At 46.4% G+C, this 20,381-nt stretch overlaps 1 protein-coding gene and 1 long non-coding RNA gene across 5 annotated transcripts in view; one reads left to right on the forward strand and one right to left on the reverse strand.

The window, feature by feature from the left end:
• Positions 1 to 20,381, reverse strand: part of LOC140419077 (uncharacterized) — a 46,345-nt gene that overhangs the window by 12,310 nt on the left and 13,654 nt on the right. The window lies entirely within an intron of this gene.
• Positions 374 to 17,460, forward strand: LOC140419093 (uncharacterized). Of its 4 annotated transcripts, none has more exons than XR_011945528.1 (4): positions 374 to 538; positions 5,000 to 5,105; positions 6,872 to 6,987; positions 17,086 to 17,460. It is a non-coding gene; the product is annotated as an uncharacterized lncRNA (long non-coding RNA). The 4 variants fall into 4 exon arrangements; XR_011945527.1 differs by lacking the exon at positions 17,086 to 17,460 and adding an exon at positions 9,917 to 10,533; XR_011945525.1 differs by lacking the exon at positions 5,000 to 5,105.

Genomic DNA, 20,381 nt, shown 5'->3' on the forward strand with positions numbered 1-20,381 from the left:
GATGTCACTAGCTTTCGGAGCGCTGCTCCTTCCTCAGGTGAATGCAGAGGTCTGTTCCAGAAACACATATATAGACAAATTCAAAGATGCCAAACAATGCTAGGAATGCGAGTACGGAGATAGGGCGTATTCATCGGCCCCGGCATTCCGGGTAGTCTTATCCGCCATTATTCCATTACGTTACTCAGGCTGATAAATTGGTTCAGGCACTTTTGACACAGTTCGCCCAGAATGGGGCGGCCGCATCGGCGCTTTTCTCTTTGATCGGCCCCTGTTAACGGCTGTCATCTGATTCGGGGGCGATATGCCGCAGGGCGCATGCGCGGCCGTCATCTCTCTCAGGTGCAGCAGGGCGCATGCGCTGCCTCCAGGACCCGGAAGAGAAAATCTTGTGAATTTCTCTCCTGGACTGAGAGTGAAATTCCTTTGGAAATTCCTTTAGAAAGAGGAGGATTTACTAACGGGAACTTCAATCCAAACATCACATCATCATCTGGCAGACTTACTCGATTCATCAGGACCTGAATATCATTGGGAGGTAAAATGGTTTGTCTGTTCTGTCCGTGGATAAAGATTTCAGATATTAGAGTGACTGGGAAAATTTAAATGACCATTCCGGGTTAAATTTGAGACTAATTACACCGATCACATTGGGGAAGTTAAATAATTTGCTGTTGTACTCTTATGTGTGCAGGTAAATTTTAAAATTACCACATTAGCATACTTGGCCGCTAAACTTAGCAAACTGCTGATCTTCTTAGTGGTGAGAGTTACTATCACAGATTTTATTAAAGTTTGTTGTTTGTGTTGCATTTCATTCAGCTCATCGTGGCTACAAAGTAAGTATTGAGCCTAATCTCAATTTACAGATTGTGGTCTGTTACTTTTTAAGTTACATCAATTGAGATATCTAAATACTTTTTAAATGTTATGAGGGTTTCTGCCATCATTTCAGCAGCATGCCACAGATCTTCACCGCCCTCTAAACCTCCTCGTCCCCCCCTAAATCTCTGCCCCCTTTTATATGTATCCCTCAACCAAAGGGAATAGGACCTTCCTATCCAATCTATTTAGATTCCTCAGAATTTAAAAAAAATGTAAATTTCTATTTTTTTCCAATCAAGGGGCAATTTAATTTGGCCAAGCCACCTACCCACACAGACAATGGGAGAATGTGCAAATCCCTTACAGACTGTGACCCGGGGCCAGGATCGAACCCGGGTCCCCAGCACGCAGGCACACAACCACTGTGCCACCATGATCCCCCAGAATTTTATACCTTTAGAATAATCTTTATTATTGTCACAAGTAGGGTTACATTAACACTGCAATGAAGTTACTGTGAAAATCCCCTGGTAGTAACACCCTGGCATCTATTCGGGTATGCAAAGTGAGAATTCAGAATGTCCAATTCACCTAACAAGCACGTCTTTCGAGACTTGTGGGAGGAAACCCATACAGACACTGGAGAACGTGCAGACTCCGCACAGACAGTGTCCTAAGTGGGAATTGAACCCCGGGACCCTGGTGCTGTGAAGCAACAGTGGTAACCACTGTGCCACCCATAAAACAGTTCAGCTCACTGTTCTCAGATTAAAGAAGCTGAAGCGCCCAACGTGGGTCTTGAACTCACGGCCCTGGGATTAAGACTCCCTTGCTCTGCCGACTGAGCCAGCCAGGCTGCTTTTCATAATTTAATTTTGGTCTCTCCTCAGTCTTTTCTGTTCCAAAGAAAACAGTCCCAGTTTATCCAAACGTTCCTCAGAGCAAACATTGTTAATTTCTGGCTGATGTTGTTAAATCCCCTCTGTACTTTCTCTAGTGCAATCTTCCTGTACACAGGAAACTAGCTCTGGCCTAACTAGTCCTGTCCTGCCATTTATCATGTAATCCTTTGCCTTGTTTTCCCTCCAGCTTTCTTTCTAACTATCAAGTGTTTAATCATTTTTGTGTCACAGGTAAACTTCTTGTTCATGTTCCCACATTTACTCTCAAATCAATGATGTCACCAGGAGTGAAGGGCCCAGTACTGATTCCTTGGAAACCGGCGCTGGAAACAGCCCTTTGATGTTCTCTATTCTTTATGGGGTGTGAGTGTCACGGGCAAACCAGCTGGGTTGTCCATTCCTAATTGCCCTTAAACTGAGTGGCTTGCTGGGCAATTCAGAATAAACCACATTTCAGTGAGTTGGCCAGATCAGGTAATGCCGGTGCAGACTTGATGGGCCGAATGGTCTCCTTCTGCACTGTAGATTCTATGATTCATTCTGACCTTGGGTCACTGTCTGTGTGGAGTTTGTACATTCTTCCTGTGTCTGCGCAGATTTCCTCCGGATGCTCTGGTTTCCTCCTACAGTCCACAGATGTGCAGGTCAGATGGATTGACTGTGTTAAATTGTCACTGGGAGGGGTTGTGGGGATAGGGGCGGGAATTCGCCAAGGTAGGATGCTCTTTCAGAGGGTTGCTGCAGACTCAATGGGACGAATGGCCTCCTTCTGTACTGAGGAGATTCTATGATTCTACATTGGATCCAATGATGTGTTCACTCACACACTGCAGCCTGACTCTTATTATTGGAACAGACACTGTGTTTGTTACTCTCAAAGTGAGTGAATCCTTTGCTGCTTATCCTCTGGGCCCCATCTCCACTATTATTGTCTGATTGTCCCACTGAGACTCTCACTGTTATTATTGGACAATCAGCGAGTCAGCCTGAGCCTGTGGCCGCTCTCACCATCTGGAGCCATCACAATGCCAGGTGATTGAGGGCGGCTCCAGACCAATAGGAGGAGGAGGTGCAGGACTGGAGGACCGACCGGGAGCGGCAGGTCCTCCAACCAATCGGAGTGAATGAGGGGCGGGGCTGTGATTGAAGCATGCGCAGTGTGGGTCATGGCGAAGGAGAAGAGCGCCTCCTTAAATCCGAAATTGGTGCGAGGCGTTTAACAATATGGAGGGAGCGAGAGATCTCGGGGGTGGGCAGAAACGTTGTGTAAAGCTGTTGCAAGCTGCAATCTTCGGGAAAAAGTTTCTGGGACCCCATTTGCACCAAGCGGGGCTGCAGCTCCTCATGTTTGGCTCGGGTTAATGGCCGCCAGCTTTGTTTAATGTGGACCCACGGCGAAGAATCACTGAAACGACTACACAATGACATTAATAAGTTCCATCCAACCATCAGACTCACCATGGACTACTCTCCAAAATCAGTTGCATTCTTGGACACACTCGTCTCCATCAACGACGGTCACCTCAGCACTTCGCTTTACCGCAAACCCACGGATAACCTCATGATGCTCCACTTCTCCAGCTTCCACCCTAAACACATTAAAGAAGCCATCCCCTATGGACAAGCGCTCCGTGTACACAGGATCTGCTCAGACGAGGAGGAGCGTAACAGACATCTACAGACGTTGAAAGATGCCCTCGTACGAACGGGATATGGCACTCGACTCATCGATCGACAGTTCCAACGCGCCACAGCGAAAAACCGGACCGACCTCCTCAGAAGACAAATATGGGACACAACCGACAGAATACCCTTCGTCGTCCAGTACTTCCCCGGAGTGGAGAAACTACGTCATCTTCTTCACAGCCTTCAACACGTCATTGATGACGATGAACATCTTGCCAAGGTCATCCCCACACCCCCACTACTTGCCTTCAAACAGCCGCGCAACCTCAAACGAACCATTGTGTGCAGCAAACTACCCAGTCTTCAGAACAGTGACCACGACACCACGCAACCCTGTCATGGCAATCTCTGCAAGACGTGCCAGATCATCGACATGGATACCACTATTACACGTGAGAACACCACCCACCAGGTACGCGATACATACTCGTGCGACTCGGCCAACGTTGTCTACCTCATACGTTGCAGGAAAGGATGTCCCGAAGCGTGGTACATTGGCGAGACCATGCAGACGCTGCGACAACGAATGAATGGACATCGCGCAACAATCACCAGGCAGGAATGTTCCCTTCCAGTCGGGGAACACTTCAGCAGTCAAGGGCATTCAGCCTCTGATCTCCGGGTAAGCGTTCTCCAAGGCGGCCTTCAGGACCCGCGACAACGCAGAATCGCCGAGCAGAAACTTATAGCCAAGTTCCACACACATGAGTGCGGCCTCAACCGGGACCTGGGATTCATGTCACATTACATTCATCCCCCACCATCTGGCCTGCGAACTCCTACCAACGATACAATTCACACCGCTTTAACCTGGGGTTACCCCATCTCTGGATCTGTAAAGATTTAATCACCTGCTAATGCTCGCATTCCTAGCATTGTTTGGCATCTTTGAATTTGTGTATATATGTGTTTCTGGAACAGACCTCTTCATTCACCTGAGGAAGGAGCAGCGCTCCGAAAGCTAGTGACATCGAAACAAACCTGTTGGACTTTAACCTGGTGTTGTCAGACTTCGTACGTTGTTTAATGTGCATCAGGGCGCATGCGCATTTGTCTCTTTGTCGGGGGCGATGTTACAATGAGTGGGAGGAGCTTGTTCCCCATTGTTCAGAATGGAGACAACTTGTCCATCAAACTGGATTAGTCTTTGAGTCCCAATGTCTTATTGATGAGGCAAAGTGGTGGCGGAGATGGAAAGAAAAGGAAGACAATCCTGGTCTCTGGATTTCACTGTCTTATTAGTCATCCTGCCCCATGTGTCCAAAGCTCTGCGGCTCTGTTCAGCCACATGAAGACCCAGGTAGAAACTCACAACCATGAGTAGACACCACCCTCAAATCACTGCTGATGACAAGAGGGTCAGTGTGCAGCGGGGGGCATGAGCGGTCATCCTGGACCAGGGAGCAGGAGGAGACAATGTTGTGAATTTCTATCCTGGACTGACCGTGATTAATTTTGGAAACTCCTTTTACAGGGGATTTGTAGGGGAGGATTTACACACAGCAAACTCAAACCAGGAGAAAGTTTGCCTTTCCTGAATTTCATGACTGGACTGACAGTGATGCCTTTGTAAACTTCTTTCACAGGGGCTTAGAAAGGGATTCGAAGACGGGAAACTCAAAACCAATCCTCATATTGAATTCTGACAGCACCATTCGGGTTATCGGGACCTGGAGTTATCGACCTTTGTGTGTAAGCATAGTCAGTTTGCAAAGCATAATTTATATCAAAAATATCCATTTCAATGGTGGGTTTATTACCCAACATGAGTAGCAGCTGAGAATGTGCTCTATCCACATGACAGAAGCTCCTCGCACATGCGCTGTTCGGGCTGTGTCCAGTGCAGGCGCAGTTCAGATTGTCGCTGATGATGCGAGGAGCGGGAAAGAAACAATCGAGCGACTTTCAGGATTGGAGCCGGTGGGTGGCCGGGGAGCGATAGAAGCTGCGGAGTGAGCCGGGAGGCTTCATAAATACCCCGTGGAGGCTTCAACTCCCGAGGAAAATGTTAACGGTCCCGTCTTAAACAGCACCGAATAGAGAGAGCTGAGCGGTGACAGGCCCGGGTTACCGGCCGCCATCTTTACAGAGGACAAGGTGCCGCTGGGAAGTGGCTGGCTTAGCACAGTGGGCTAAGACAGCTGGCTTGTAATGCAGAACAAGACCAGCAGCGCGGGTTCAATGCCCGTTCCAGCCTCTCTGAACACGTGCCGGAATGTGGCGACTAGGGGCTTTTCACAGGAACTTCATTGAAGCTTACTTGTGACAATAAGTGATTATTATTATTATGCGCTGCGAGCCTGGACCGGATGCCAAATCTTCCGGATTGACTGACTGGAGTCTCCAGGATTTTATTTTAATCATTTGTGGGAGTCACTGGCTGGGCCAACATTTATTGCACATCCCTAATTTCCCTTGAACTGAGTGGCTTGCTCGGCCATCTCGGAGGGCATTTAAAGAGTCAACCACATTGCTGTGGTTTGGAATCGTGTCGGCCAGACCAGGTAAGGACGGCAGTTTTCTTTTCTATTCATTCACGGGATGTGGGTGTCGCTGGCTAGGCCAGCATTCACTGCCCATCACTAATTGCCCTTGAACTGAGGGCATCTCAGAGAGCATTTTAAGAGTCAACCAGCTGACTGTGGAACTGGAGTCACATATAGGCCAGACCAGGTAAGGATAGAAGATTTCCTTCACTGAAGGACAGGAGTGAACCAGATGGGTCTTTGCAACAATCGACAATCGTTTCATGGTCATCAGTAAACTTTCAATGAATTAAAATTTTACCTTCTGCCTTGGTGAGATTCATGTCTGGGTGTCTGGAAAATCATTGGGACAGTCAAAAATATTTTTGTGACTCTGGAACATGATTAGGACAGTAAAAATATTAATTTTGGGTCTCTGGAAAATCATTCGGACAGTAAAAAAGATTTTTGAACATTTCTCTTCAGTGGATATAAAAATATTGAAAATGGGATGAAGGTTGATTGACTTACAGTCAATCACTGTCCTTTTTAAAAATAAATTAAGAGTGCCCAATTCATTTTTTCCAATTAAGGGGCAATTTAGCGTGGCCAATCCACCTACCCTGCACATCTTTGGGTTGTGGGGGTGAAACCCACGCAAACACGGGGAGAATGTGCCAACTCCACACAGACAGTGACCGAGAGCCGGGATCGAACCTGTGATCTCGGTGCCGTGAGACAGCAGTGCTAACCACTGCACCACCATGCTGCCCTAGTCAAACACTGTCCTGTAAGGTAATGAGTCCTTTTGCTTCCCAATTGGCCGAGGAAGGCAGAGTGTCACAAGGATGGATGTGTTGACCGATTAATGGCTGGAGGATGGGGGGCAGATCATGTGATTAAACCTCCAGGAATACATTTAATCAAAGTTGGTGAGGAGAGAATGTTGTGAATTTCGATCCTAAACTGAGTGAGGTTTCTGTAAATTTACAGGATACTGGAAGTGGAGGTTTAACAGACGGGAAACACAAACCAAACGTTACATCGCGATCTGACAGAATCACTCGATTCATTAGTACCTGAATATCAGCAGCATCTGGGTGTGGAAGGTAAAAGGTTTGTCTGTTCTGTCTGTGAGTGAAGATTTCAGGTCTCAGTGTGACTGGAAAAGCCCCGAGATTCACAAACCCTGGTTAGACCAAACCTGGAGAACTGTGTTCAGTTCTGGGCAACAAACCTGAGGAAGGATAGAATGGCCTCGGAGGGAGTGTAGCACAGATTTACCCGAGTGATATCTGAACCCCCTGGGGTTAAATTACAAGGCGAGATTAGACAAAAAATTCAGTCAGCTGGCAGCACGTCAGTGGTTAGCACTGCTGCCTCACAGGGCCGAGCCCGGCTCTGGGTCACTGTCCGTGTGGAATTTGCAGATTCTCCCCATGTTTGCGTCGGTTTCGCCCTCACAACCTGAAGATGTGCAGGCTAGGTGGATTGACCACGCCAAATTGCCCCTTAATTGGAAAAAATGAATTGGGTACTCTAAATTTACTTTAAAAAATTTAAAAAAGGGCAGAGAAGGGCATTCGGTCCATTGAGTCCATGCTAGCTCTCTAGTCGGCACGGTGGTTAGCACTGTTGCTTCACAGCGCCAGGGACCCGGGTTTGATTCCCGGCTTGGGTCACTGTCTGTGCGGAGTCTGCACGTTCTCCCCGTGTCTGTTGTGGGTTTCCTCCGGGTGCTCCGATTTCCTCCCACAAGCCCCGAAAGACGTGCTTGTTAGGTGAATTGGACATTCTGAATTCTCGCTCAGTGCACCTGAACAGGAGCTGGAGTGTGACGACTTGGGGATTTTCACAGTAATTTCATTGCAGTGTTAATGTAAGCCTACTTGTGACACCAATAAATATTATTATTATTATCTGGAGCAATCCAGTCAGAGTCATTCTCCTGCTCTGCCTCTGTATCCTCACAGCTTTATTTCTCTCAGGTTTCTATCCAATTAAAAAAAAAAATCATTCATTGTGTCTATTTCCAAACTCCGTCATCGGCAGAAAGTTTAAGGTCATTGCCACTGGCTGGGTAAAAACATTCTTCCTCATACCTCCTGGACCATTTACATGCAGAGATACGGAGCAACGTAGAAAATAGGAGCAGGAGGAGACCATTTGGCCCTTCGAGCCTGCTCCACCATTCATTACGACCAGAGCTGATTAGGCTCAATAGCCTAATCCTGCTTTCCCCCCACATCCTTTGGTCCCCTTCACCCTAAGTGCTGTATCTAACTACTTCTTGAAAACATGCAATGTTTTGGCCTTAATTAGTTCCTGTGGCGACGAATTCCACAGGCTCACCACTCTCTGGGTGAAGACATTTCTCCTCATCTCTATCCAAAATGGTCTACCCCGTATCCTCAGACTGTGACCCCTATTTCTGGACACACGCACTATTGGGAACATCCTTACTGAATCTACTCTCTCGCCCTGTTTTTTTTAACATAAATTTAGAGAGCCCAATTCATTTTTTGCAATTAAGGGGCAATTTTAGCGTGGCCAATCTACCTACCCTGCACATCTTTGATAGATCATAGAATTTACAGTGCAGAAGGAGGCCATTTGGCCCATCAAATCTGCACCGGCTCTTGGAAAAAGCACCCTACCCAAGATCAACACCTCCACCCTATCCCCATAACCCAACCCAACACTAAGGGCAATTTTGGACACCAAGGGCAATTTATCATGGCCAATCCACCTAACCTGCACATCTTTGGACTGTGGGAGGAAACCAGAGCACCCGGAGGAAACCCACGCACACACGGGGAGGATGTGCTGACTCCACACAGACAGTGACGCAAGCCGGAATCGAACCTGGGACCCTGGAGCTGTGAAGCAATTGTGCTATCCACAATGCTACCGTGCTGCCATTAATTTGGATTTGTGGGTGTGTGCAAACTCCACACAGACAGGACCCGGGGCCGAGATCGAACCCGGGTCCTTGGCGACATGAGGCAGCTGTGCTAAGCACTGTGCCACCCCCAGTCTTGCAACCCTCAAGAGAAAACAAAATCCTTATCCCCATCTGAAATGGGTGACCCCTCACTTTGCAACAGTGACCCCCTTGTTCCAGATTCTCCCACAAGAGGAAACATCCTCTCCACATCCACCCTGTCAAAACCCCTCAGGATCTTGTATTGTTCAATCCAGGTTTTACCCAAAGCTTTAAATCTGTGTCCCGGCTGCGTGTACGATCAGTGAATGGAAACAGAGTTTCTTTGTCCACCCGATGGAAATCTGGCATAATCTTGTGTCCCTGAATCAAATCTCCCCTCAACCTCCTTTGCTGGAACCATTCTGGTAAATCTCCTCTGTACCTTCTCCAAGAACCTTCACATTCTTCCTGAAGAGTGGTGACCAGAGCTTTAGAAAGATTCATAGCATAGAATTCCTGCAGTGCAGAAGGAGGCCATTCGGCCCATCGAGTCTGCAGTGATTCTCTGAAAGGGCACCCTGCCTAGGCCCACACTCCTACCCTGTCCCTGTAACCCCATAGCCCCACCTAACCTGCACATTCCTGGACACTAAGGGGCAATTTATCAAGGCCAGTCCACCTAAGGTGCCCTTCTTTGGACTGTTGGAGGAAACCTGAGCACCGGGTGGAAACCCACGCAGACACGGGGATAAAGTGCAAACTCCACACTTAGCAAGGCCGGAATTGAACCCGGGTCCCTGGCGCTGTGAGGCAGCAGTGCTAACCACTGTGCCACCAGAAGTATAGTTTTGGTATCAATGTTACTGTTTATGAAGCTCAAGATCGAAGTTGTTTTGCCAACTACTCTCTTAGTATGTCTTGTAGATGTACAAAATCCGTCTTCACCTCTTTCTCTCTCCTCCCAAAGAGGACAGTTGGGTTTTTATGACAATCCAGCAGTTTTCACGGTCACTTTTTCCCCACAAATGACCAGATTCATTCAGCTCAATTTCACAATCTGCCTTTGTGTTTTGTGGGTTCTCGCTCACTCCCTATTTTCTGTTTTCAATCAGTTTTACAAGGTGTTCGAAGGTGAGGCTTCAAAGTCCGGAAACGCAAACCAAGCGTCACATCAGGATCTGACAGAGTCCTCAATTTATCGTTGCTGAATATCATTGATCATGGACGAAAAAAGCATTGGTCACAGTGGGGAGAAACCGTACACGTGTTGTGTGTGTGGACGAGGATTCAGTCGATCATCAGACCTCACGAGACACAAATGCAGTCACACTGAGGAGAAACCGTGGAAATGTGCGGACTGTGGGAAAGGATTCACTTCCCCATCCAAGCTGGAAATTCATCGACACAGTCACAGTGGGGAGAGACCATTCACCTGCTCCAAGTGTGGGAAGGCATTTACTCAGTCATCCAACCTGCTGAAGCACCAGCGAATGCACACTGGGGAGAGGCCATTCACCTGCTCCCTCTGTGGGAAGGGATTCACTCAGTCATCCCACCTGCTGAGTCACCAACGAGGCCACAAGTAACCACAGTGATTGGATTTTACTGTTCCTCACATTCAGGACTGAACCATGTTCATTTGGGTCTCTTTCTGCTGATAACAAACTCCAGCCCATTTACAGGGGCTAATATATTTGCTAAAAGTCAAATAAATTAGATTTGTGTTAAATACGCAGTCTTGAAACATTTCAATATCTTTGACACAAGTTAGTTCCTTTTGAAGTACTCTCGCTCCCCCCTGTCTCTTCCATCCTCACCTCCAACAAGAAGTGTGAGGAGCTTGTGGAGCTTCTTTGTGACTGAGATTGAGTAAATCCGATCAGCTGCCTCTGCTGCTTCCCTCCCTTCCACGAGCCCACCGGACCAAACTGCCTCTAAATTTCATCCTTTCCCGAGCTTGAACCCACATCTTTCTCTAGTTTCTCTCCCATCTCCCCTCATGCCCTCTCAGAGTTCATCTTGTTGGTTAACTAACAGAAAGCAGAGAGTGGGAATAAATGGGTGTTTCTCTGGTTGGCAACCTGTAACTAGTGGGGTCCCTCAAGGATCAGTGTTGGGCCCGCAGTTGTTCACAATTTACATAGATGATTTGGAGTTGGGGACCAAGGGCAATGTGTCAAAGTTTGCAGACGACACTAAGATGAGTGGGAAAGCAAAAAGGGCAGAGGATACCGGAAGTCTGCAGAAGGATTTCGATAGGTTAGGTGAATGGGCTAGGGCCTGGCAGATGGAATTCAAAGTTGCCAAGTGTGAGGCTATCCATTTTGGGAGGAATAACAGCAGAATGGATTATTATTTAAACGGTAAGATGTTAAAATATGCTGCTGTGCAGAGGGACCTGGGTGTGCTGGTGCACGAGTCGCAAAATGTTGGTGTGCAGGTGCAACAGGTGATTAAGAAGGCTAATCGAGTTTCGTCTTTCGTTGCTAGAGGGATGGAGTTCAAGACTAGTGAAGTTATGCTGCAATTGCATAGGGTGTTGGTGAGGCCACATCTGGAGTATTGTGTTCAGTTTTGGTTTCCTTACCTGAGAAAGGACATATTGGCACTGGAGGGATTGCAGAGGAGATTCACTAGGTTGATCCCAGAGTTGAGGGGATTAGATTATGACGAGAGGTTGAGTAGACTGGGACTGTACTCATTGGAGTTTAGAAGGATGCAGGGGGATCTTATTGAGACATATAAAATTCTGAAGGGAATAGATAGGATAGATGCGGGCAGGTTGTTTCCTCTGGTCGGGGAAAGCAGAACTAGGGGGCATAGCCTTAAACTAAGGGGAGGTAGATTTAGGTCGGAGTGTAGAAGGAACTTCTTCACCCAAAGGGTTGTGAATCTCTGGAATTCCTTGCCCAGTGAAGCAGTTGAGGCTCCTTCTTTAAACATTTTTAAGAAAAAGATAGATGCCTTTCTAAAGAATAAAGGGATTCGGGGATATGGTGTACGGGCCGGAGAGTGGAGCTGAGTCCACAAAGATCAGCCATGATCTCATTAAATGGCGGAGCTGGCTCGAGGGCCCAGATGGCCTACTCCTGTTCCTAATTCTTATATTCTTCTGTTGTCCATGAGACCCAGCTCCTGCTCCATCGACGCTATTCCCACTGAGCTACTGATCAGCCAACTACCCTGTGTCCATGGATATTGTCAACATTTCTCTCTCTTCAGCTACTGTCCCTCTGTCCTTCAAATCTGCCATCATCACCCCCTCAATAAAACAAACCCTTGACCCTGCCATCCTTACAAATTACTGCCCCATCTTCAACCTCCCTCTCCTCTCCAAACTCTTTGAACATGTTGTCACCTCCCAAATCCTTGCCCATCTTTCCCAGAACTCCCATGTTTGAATCCCTTCAATCGGGTCTCTGCCCTGTCACAGTGAAATACAAGAGACAAACAGAATCTTACCCGGAGAGAAAGACAGACAATCCGGGAGCTTGGATCCAACACGGATATGTTCATCAGACCAGAAGATAAGGGTATCAGCACAATCATTATCGAGAGACAACAATACCTGCTGGAGACAGACAGACAAGTAAACAACACGAATCACAACACCAAGCTACCTTGACCCATATGCCTGAGACAGGAAGGAGAATTGGAGACAGACTAGAAGAACTCAGACCCCAGACACATTAACCAAAAACAGATGGGAATATCTGAGGGGACAACGGGCAGAACGAAGGAAGTTCTACATGTTCCCTAAAACACACAAACACCCAAACACATAGACAGTACCAGGGAAATACCCCCAGACAGACCCATCAGACTGTGAGAGCGAAAATCCTACAAAGTAGCTGAAACATCAACACACTGCTCCGAGTAGTTGATGGTACAGTGGTTCAATAAATATAATTAGTGGATTAAAAATGTGTATAATGTAGATTGAAAACAGTAAATGCGACATTAACCCAGCGGGTCTGACAGCATCAGAGAATCCCTACAGTGCAGAAGGAGGCCATTCAGCCCATCGGGTTTGCACCTACCCCACAAAAGAGCACCGCACCCAGGTGCACTTCCCTTCCCCTAGCCCCGTAAACCCATCTCATCTTTGGACACTAAGGGGCAATTTAGCATAGTCAATCCACCAAACCTGCACATGGGAGAAAACTGGAGCACCCGGAGGGAACCCCCACAGACACGGGGCGAATGCACAAACTCCACACAGTCATCCGAGGCCGGAATTCAACACTGGTCACTGACGCTGTGAGGCAGCAGTGGTACCGACTGTGCCACATGTGGCGAGAGAAACAGGGTTAACGTTTGTTGTTGCTTTTTGTAACAGTTTTGTAGAACGGGCAATGGAATTTTTTTTAAAAGTCCGCTGAAGTGGAAACAAAGTGTTTTACTCCGAGGTTTGACTCAGGAAGACATTTCAATCGTAAACTCAGTCGTAATTCACACACAGCCCGCAGTCTGATTGGCTGGAGGACCGAGTCCATCCGGTCCTCAAATCTTCCCATTGGTCAACACCTCTCAGGCAAGAAATGAGGTTGTGGAACCCGCGGCCAATGGGAAGAACTCAGAATGATGCAGATTCTCAGTCAATGAGGGAGATCCTGACTCAGCCCCGCCCCTCATTCACTGCGATTGGTTGGAGGACCAGCCGCCAATCACTCCCCGGGCATTGTGAGCTGGAGCAAACCCTTCACAATCATTATGTGGAGACGCCACCGTTGGACTGGGGTGAGCGCAGTAAGAAGTCTTACTCCAGGTTAAAGTACAAAACGCAACCTGGGAACAGGCCCAGGTTAACGGGCACCATCCTGCTTCAGACACTGGAGGATGGTTCACATCAGAGGATGGGGGAGGAGGACAAGAAATAAGAGTGTTCACTTTGCACTCAAATCAATGAGGACTCTGATCTCTGGGAAGGAAGGAAACCCTGGCAGGTGGGTGGGGAGGGTTCACAAACACCCGCTGGAGGCCCCAACCCCCCAATAAGACCCATTGATTTTATTGTCAGTCTGCAGACAGGAGCTGGAGAACTGAACCCAGGCAGAGGAGAGGGAGCGAGAAAACTGGGAGTGGAGGAAAGAAATGGTGAGATGGATTTGGATTTCAGCACAGGGAGAGTGTGTGGGACTGGGATTTACAGCTTTGGGGGAACAAGAATTGAACAAACATTCCAGCGAAACTAGAATTGACTTTTCTAAATGTCTATTTTGTACTGACAGCGATGGATTTTGTAAACTCCTTTTACAGGGGATTAAAAGGGGAGAATTCAAAGACTGGAAACTCAACCAAATATTACAACAGCATTTGGCGGAGTTAATGGCTTCATGAGTAGCTGTTAATCAACGGCCATTGAATGTGAAGGAGAAATGTTCTATGTTCTATTTGAGAAATGTTTGTCTGTTCTATCTGTGGGAGAACAGTACGAACAGCAATGTGATTGGGAAAGCACAGAGACACAGGCACATCTGAGTTCCAGAACACTGACTGCGCAAAGTGCTTGAACCAAATACACAGCCTGCACCATTCGTGTGGAGGAGGAAACATCCATGTATTCTGTATGGACAAGGCTTCAACTGGGTGTCCGAACTGGAGAGATACAAGGACATCTGGATGATGAAGACATGGAAATGTGGGGACGGTGGAAAGGGATTCAATTATCGATGCCTGCTGGAAACCCACCGCGTATTCACACAGGAGAGAGACCATTCACCTGCTCTGAGTGTGGGAAAGGATTTACTCAATCAGCTGGCCTCATGTTACACCAGCGATATCATGCTGAGAAGAGGCTGTTCGCCTGTTCGGTGTGTGGGAAGGGATTTACTCAGTCAGCTAGACTCATGTTACACCAACACATTTACTCAGTCCTCAGATATCCATATCCTGTGGAAAGTGGTTCACGTCTTTATCTAATCTCAGTGTACACAATTGTGTTCACACCGGGAGACCGTTTACCTGCTCAGTGTGCAGGAAGGGATTCACTCAATCATCCAGTCTGCTCAGACACCAGTGAAGTTACACTATGGAGAAGCTATTCAGCTGTAGTTTCATTGGAAAGACACTCAGGAAATCATCCACCTTCAGTGCACACCAACAAATTCACAAAGGGCCGAGACCGACCATCGACGCTGTGGGAAGGGATTCACTCAGTCACAATATGAGCTGCGACATCAGCAAGTTGACAAGTGACTGCAGGGATTGGATTTTACTGTTTATGCTGCTGTTAATCACATCCAGCATTGATGGTCTGACCATATCTGGTTTGATTCTGCTGATGTTAACAAACCATAGAACTGGCTGCAGTTTAATATTTTCAGATGTCACTAATTTTCAAGGCTGCGATGTCCCATTTTCAAAGCACACCGTCTGATATTCTCCTTCATTTAAGAACTCTTTAACAGGATCATCCTAAATGACGTTTGATACAAAATCTACAATTCAGAGTTTGAAAGGTTCCACTGATTAACATCTCCAATTAGAAAGTGCTGATTAATCCTTGCTGACAATTGTTACTGACTCTCACATTCCTCACAGTAACATGTCCATTGTGAAATTACATTATCAAGGAGCATTAAACTAAACTGAAATATTTCACAGGCATATCAATAAAAACTTCATCAATCAACATTGATATTGATGAAACTTGGAAGTCACTGAGTTCAATCATTTCTGACACAGCAGCAGCAGCCAGGGTTAGGGGGATAGAGCGGGGGAGTGGGCCGAGGTTGAGTGCTCTTTCAGAGGGTCGCTGCAGACTCGATGGGCCAAATGGCCTCCTTCTGCACTGTAACGATCCTACAGGATTCGAAGGTAAAGGTGGAACCCACAACACAGATTGGTTTGAGAGCCCCTCAGCAGAGATGACATCTGTCATTGAAGCAAACAGCAAAGCCGATCTGATGTACAAGATAAACCCAACACCGAGAACAAGGCATCACTTGAAAGTAGTCAAGACAGTTGTGTAAAACATGGAGAGATTGTGCAAATAAACACTGGACAGCCAACGTCAATAACTCCAAACGGCCTGTGATAATGGACATCTCGGGCTGCACAGTGGCTCAGTGGTTAGCAATGCCGCCTATGGCGCTGAGAACCCGGGTTCGATCCCGGCCCCAGGTCACTGTCTGCGTGGAGTTTGCACATTCTCCATGTCTGCATGGGTCTCACACCCACAACCCAAAGATGTGCTGGTTAGGTGGATTGGCCATGCTAAATTGCCCCTTTAATTGGAAAAAAATAAGTGGTTACTCTAAATTTATATTAAAAAGATAACAGAAATCTCTGTGTGCTGGGAAGAAGAGGGCTCTGGGTCTGACCATCACCAAAGTTGTTCCCTGAAATCCCAGATGGTGACATCCTGACAGATGTAAACAGATGTCCCGCTGGGTTGAACATGACTGACAGCTGTGCTCCGTCAGACGGACATCTCCCAGTCGCTGTCTGACTCTCCTGCAGCTTCCTGTCATGGTTGAGCTGGAAAAGGCCATTGATTGCTGAGCAAGCAGAAAGGTGCCCGGCAAGGATGGAATTCCAGCTGAACTCCTCAAACACAAAATCCCATCGACTGTCACACCTTCATGACCTCCTCTGTTGGGAAGTCGGAACAATTCCATGTGTATGATGCTAAAATCATCATAACCTATAAAAACAGCAGTGACAGAGGAGATTGCAACAACTACAGGGATGTCTCACTCCTTAGCATCACTGGGAAGACCTTCATGAGGGTCAAGTTTACAAGATTCATCTACTTGCAGACTGAGTGTGTCCAGAAGCACAGTGCGGTTTCTGTGCTGACAGATCTACAGTGAACATGATCTTCTCCACACACCAGCTACAAGAGAAGTGAACAATTGAGATTTTATCTAAGGAGTCTGCTGAGAAAAGTAACATCATAATTACTGTAAGAAGTCTTACAACACCAGGTTAAAGTCCAACAGGTTTGTTTCGATGTGCTCCGGACCTGAGGAAGGAGCAGCGCTCCGAAAGCTAGTGACATCGAAACAAACCTGTTGGACTTTAACCTGATGTTGTAAGACTTCTTATCATAATTACTGAGTGAAAGTAAATCTTTAAGTATGAATTGCAATTTATTGTACAATTGTAAAAGGCAGAGAAAAGTTGGATTCTCTTAAGTTAAACTTCAGCCTTATCGTTGTGCATTGGGTTTCACAATCTTTTGGAAGCTCCACCCTCTTTAAGTCTTTTTGGTCTAAGAAGGTTGAAGCTTTGGTTACCTGTGAAAGCTGATCGTTTTACTTTTATTTTTCTTTAGTTTTATTTGAGTCATTTGGAAAAGTGCCTGAAGAAAGAAGAAACACATTTGGGCAAAGCAGAAAAAGTTGCCAAAAGAATTGAGAAAACAAAGTTTAAAATGGTGTTACGTAAAGTCAACACAGTTGTGCACATTTGAGCACGTTTGTTCCAACACCCTTGAGAGCAGAGAAGTTAACCCTTTCCACTGACAGCACAGTGGCGATTTGAACCAAAGAATTTGTCTTTTAAAGATTTGGCTTCATCCCATTTGGTATCTTTCAAGACAAAATATTTAAGAATGGAAAATATCGGAGTTATCTCCAAACTGATTGCAAGTTCCTGTCATTCTGTCTCTGAATATATTATGTGAATATTAAATTGGACAGAGAAGTTCCTCAGTTGTTCCTTTATAGTCTGTGTTGTTCTGAATGATGACAGTATTAACCTTCTCTCTCACCTGTCCTAACCCTTCTCCCCAATCACCAACTGAAACCAGGGACTTTTTGTTCCCATGGTGACATTCCCTCCATAGAATTTACAGTGCAGAAGGTGGCCATTCGACCCATCGAGTCAGCACTGCCCTTAGAAAGAGCACCCTACCTAAGCACACATCTCCACCCTATCCCGTAACCCTACCCAGCCTTTTTGTTTTGGACACTAAGGGAATTTATCATGGCCAATCAACCTAACCTGCACATCTTTGGATTGTGGGAGGAAACCGGAGCACCCGGAGGAAATCCACGCAGACACTGGTAGAATGTGCAGACTCCGCACAGACAGTAATGCAAGTACGGCCTAGTTATTCCTTTAAATCGGCCCCTGAATTGTTTGTGGATTGTTCCATCTTGTTGCCACATTTCAGTAACAAATGTTGAAATGTTTGCTCCACACATACAATCCACTTCACAAATTACTTCCCTGCCTGCATTTGAGTCATACGTTCAATCTCATCATCCAACACATTCATACAGATTGTAAATGGTTGAGAGCCCAGCACTGATCCTGGTGACATTCCACTTGTCACATCTTACCAAACCAGAAATTGCCCATTTATACCTACTGGCTGCTTCCTGTCAGTTAACCAATCCTCTATCCATGCTGATATGTTGCCCCCACAGCATGAGCTCTTATTTTGTGTAATAACCTTTGATGGGGCACAATGGGAAATACCTTCTGGAAATCCAGATAAAGCACATCTACAGGTTCCCCTTTATTGACATTTCTCAGAGGACCTTGATAAATTAGTCAGTCACAATTGACTCCCTGAACCCCATTTTCAAACACTGTCAAAAGAAAAATCAAATCTCCTCAACCCCTCTGGCTCCTTTGCCAATTACCTTAGAGGGACTCACTTTCTGTTAGAGCCTGTCAACCCCTCTCACCCACTCTCCCGAAAGTGAACATATTTAATCAGGAAAAGTCCAACAAATTCAAATATTTTCTGGTTAAAAGTTAATTGACGAAACAGAACATGGTTTAAAAAAACTAACAGAAAATTACTTGAGGATTAAAGACAACCAGAGTAAAAAGATGTTCACAATCTTCCGGTCCCAAATGGTTTTCCTTCAGCTCCTCTGTACTCCATTCCTACGACTCCGTGCTTTGGACACTGGGGCACTGAACCCTGGGGGTCGCATTACGATCAGACCCAGTCACCACCCCCCCCCCCCCCCCCGATTAGTACGAGATCCGTTTCCCAGTCAGGCCTCCAGTGCCTTCCTGTGTATTAGTGGATAGGCCCCTTTATGCTCAGCTAAATTCAGCCCTCAGCTCCATCACCTGGCTGTCATTGACACGAGCGATACAGACAGAAAGGTGCCCGAGACTCAAATGGGAAGTCAACATTTGTAGATTGGAACCTCCATGCAGGTCAGCAAGAAAAAGAAATTGAATTCTCAGTCAACAAATTAAAGAATCACACAACGGACTTCACGTTTTATGACTTTTAATGCAACAAATAAACTAGAAGCTACTTTAACATACACATAGAACTTTGCCCGTTTATAATATTAATAATCATCTTTATAATTGTCACAAGTAGGCTGACATTAACACTGCAATGAAGTTACTGTGAAAATCCCCTAGTCACCACACTCAGGCGCCTGTTCGGGTACACTGAGGGAGAATTCAGGATGTCCAATTCACCTAACAAGCACATTGTGGGCAACACAGTAGCACAGTGGTCAGCACTGTTGCTTCACTGCTCCATTGTCAACAGTTTTGATTCCCGGCTAGCCCCCAAAAACGTGCTGTTAGGTGAATTGGACATTCTGAATTCTCCATCTGTGTACCCTAACAGTCAACAGAGTGTGGTGACTACAGGCTTTTCACAGTATCTTCATTGCAGTGTTAATATAAGCCACCTTGTGATCATAAAGATTATTATCTTTCAGGACTTGTGGGAGGAAACTGGAGCACCTGGCGGAAACCCACTCAGACACGAGGAGAACGTGCAGACTCTGCACGGCAGTGACCCAAGTGGGAATCGAACCTGGGACCCTGGCGCTGTGAAGCAACAGGGCTAACCACTGTGCTACCGTACCAAAGTTACACAATCTAAAGTTGCACTCCACGATTAGTTAGTCTGCCCTGGAAGTCGAAACTTAATTGTCTCAGAATCAGTCCAAAGTGATGATTCATTCCCGAGGATTTACTTCCGTTCTTTTCGCCGTCTGGCAGTCTTTAATCCCAGAACTGTCTTTCACAGGGAAAGATTAGCGAGCTGCCAGAAAACCGAGTGTAGGCACAAATAGGCCATTTTCTGGTTGGCAAGATGTAATGAGCGGTGTGTCAGAGGGATCAGTGCTGGAACATCAATGTTTCACAATTCATATCAATGACTTTGATGACAGGACCAAAGGTATGGTCACTGAGTTTGTTGATGATGCAGGAAAAAAGGAAAAGGAGGTGGTGTTGCTCGGATAATAAGGGACGGCATCAGAACATTAGTCAGGGTGGATCTCAGATCAGGAATACAAAATGTGGAATATGTTTGGGTGGAGCCAAGAAACAGCATGGGGCAGGAAACATTGGTAAGAGCTGTTGTAGGCCACCAAACAGCAGGGGTTGTGTGGGACATGGTATTAATCAGATTAGAGAAGCATGCAGAATGGGTAAAACATTAATGGGCACCATAAAATCTGCATATAGACTGGGTAAACCTAATGAGCACTGATGCTGTGGAGGACAAGTTTCTGGAGTGTGTTAGGGACAGTTATCTACAGCAGTAAGTTGAGGAACCAACTTGAGAACAGGCTTTTGTAGATTTAATATTATGCAATGATAAAGGGCTAATTGATAATCACGCTGAAAAAT

The sequence above is a fragment of the Scyliorhinus torazame genome, chromosome 5 (genome assembly GCF_047496885.1).
Source record: "Scyliorhinus torazame isolate Kashiwa2021f chromosome 5, sScyTor2.1, whole genome shotgun sequence".
NCBI classification, from domain to species: Eukaryota; Metazoa; Chordata; class Chondrichthyes; order Carcharhiniformes; family Scyliorhinidae; genus Scyliorhinus; species Scyliorhinus torazame.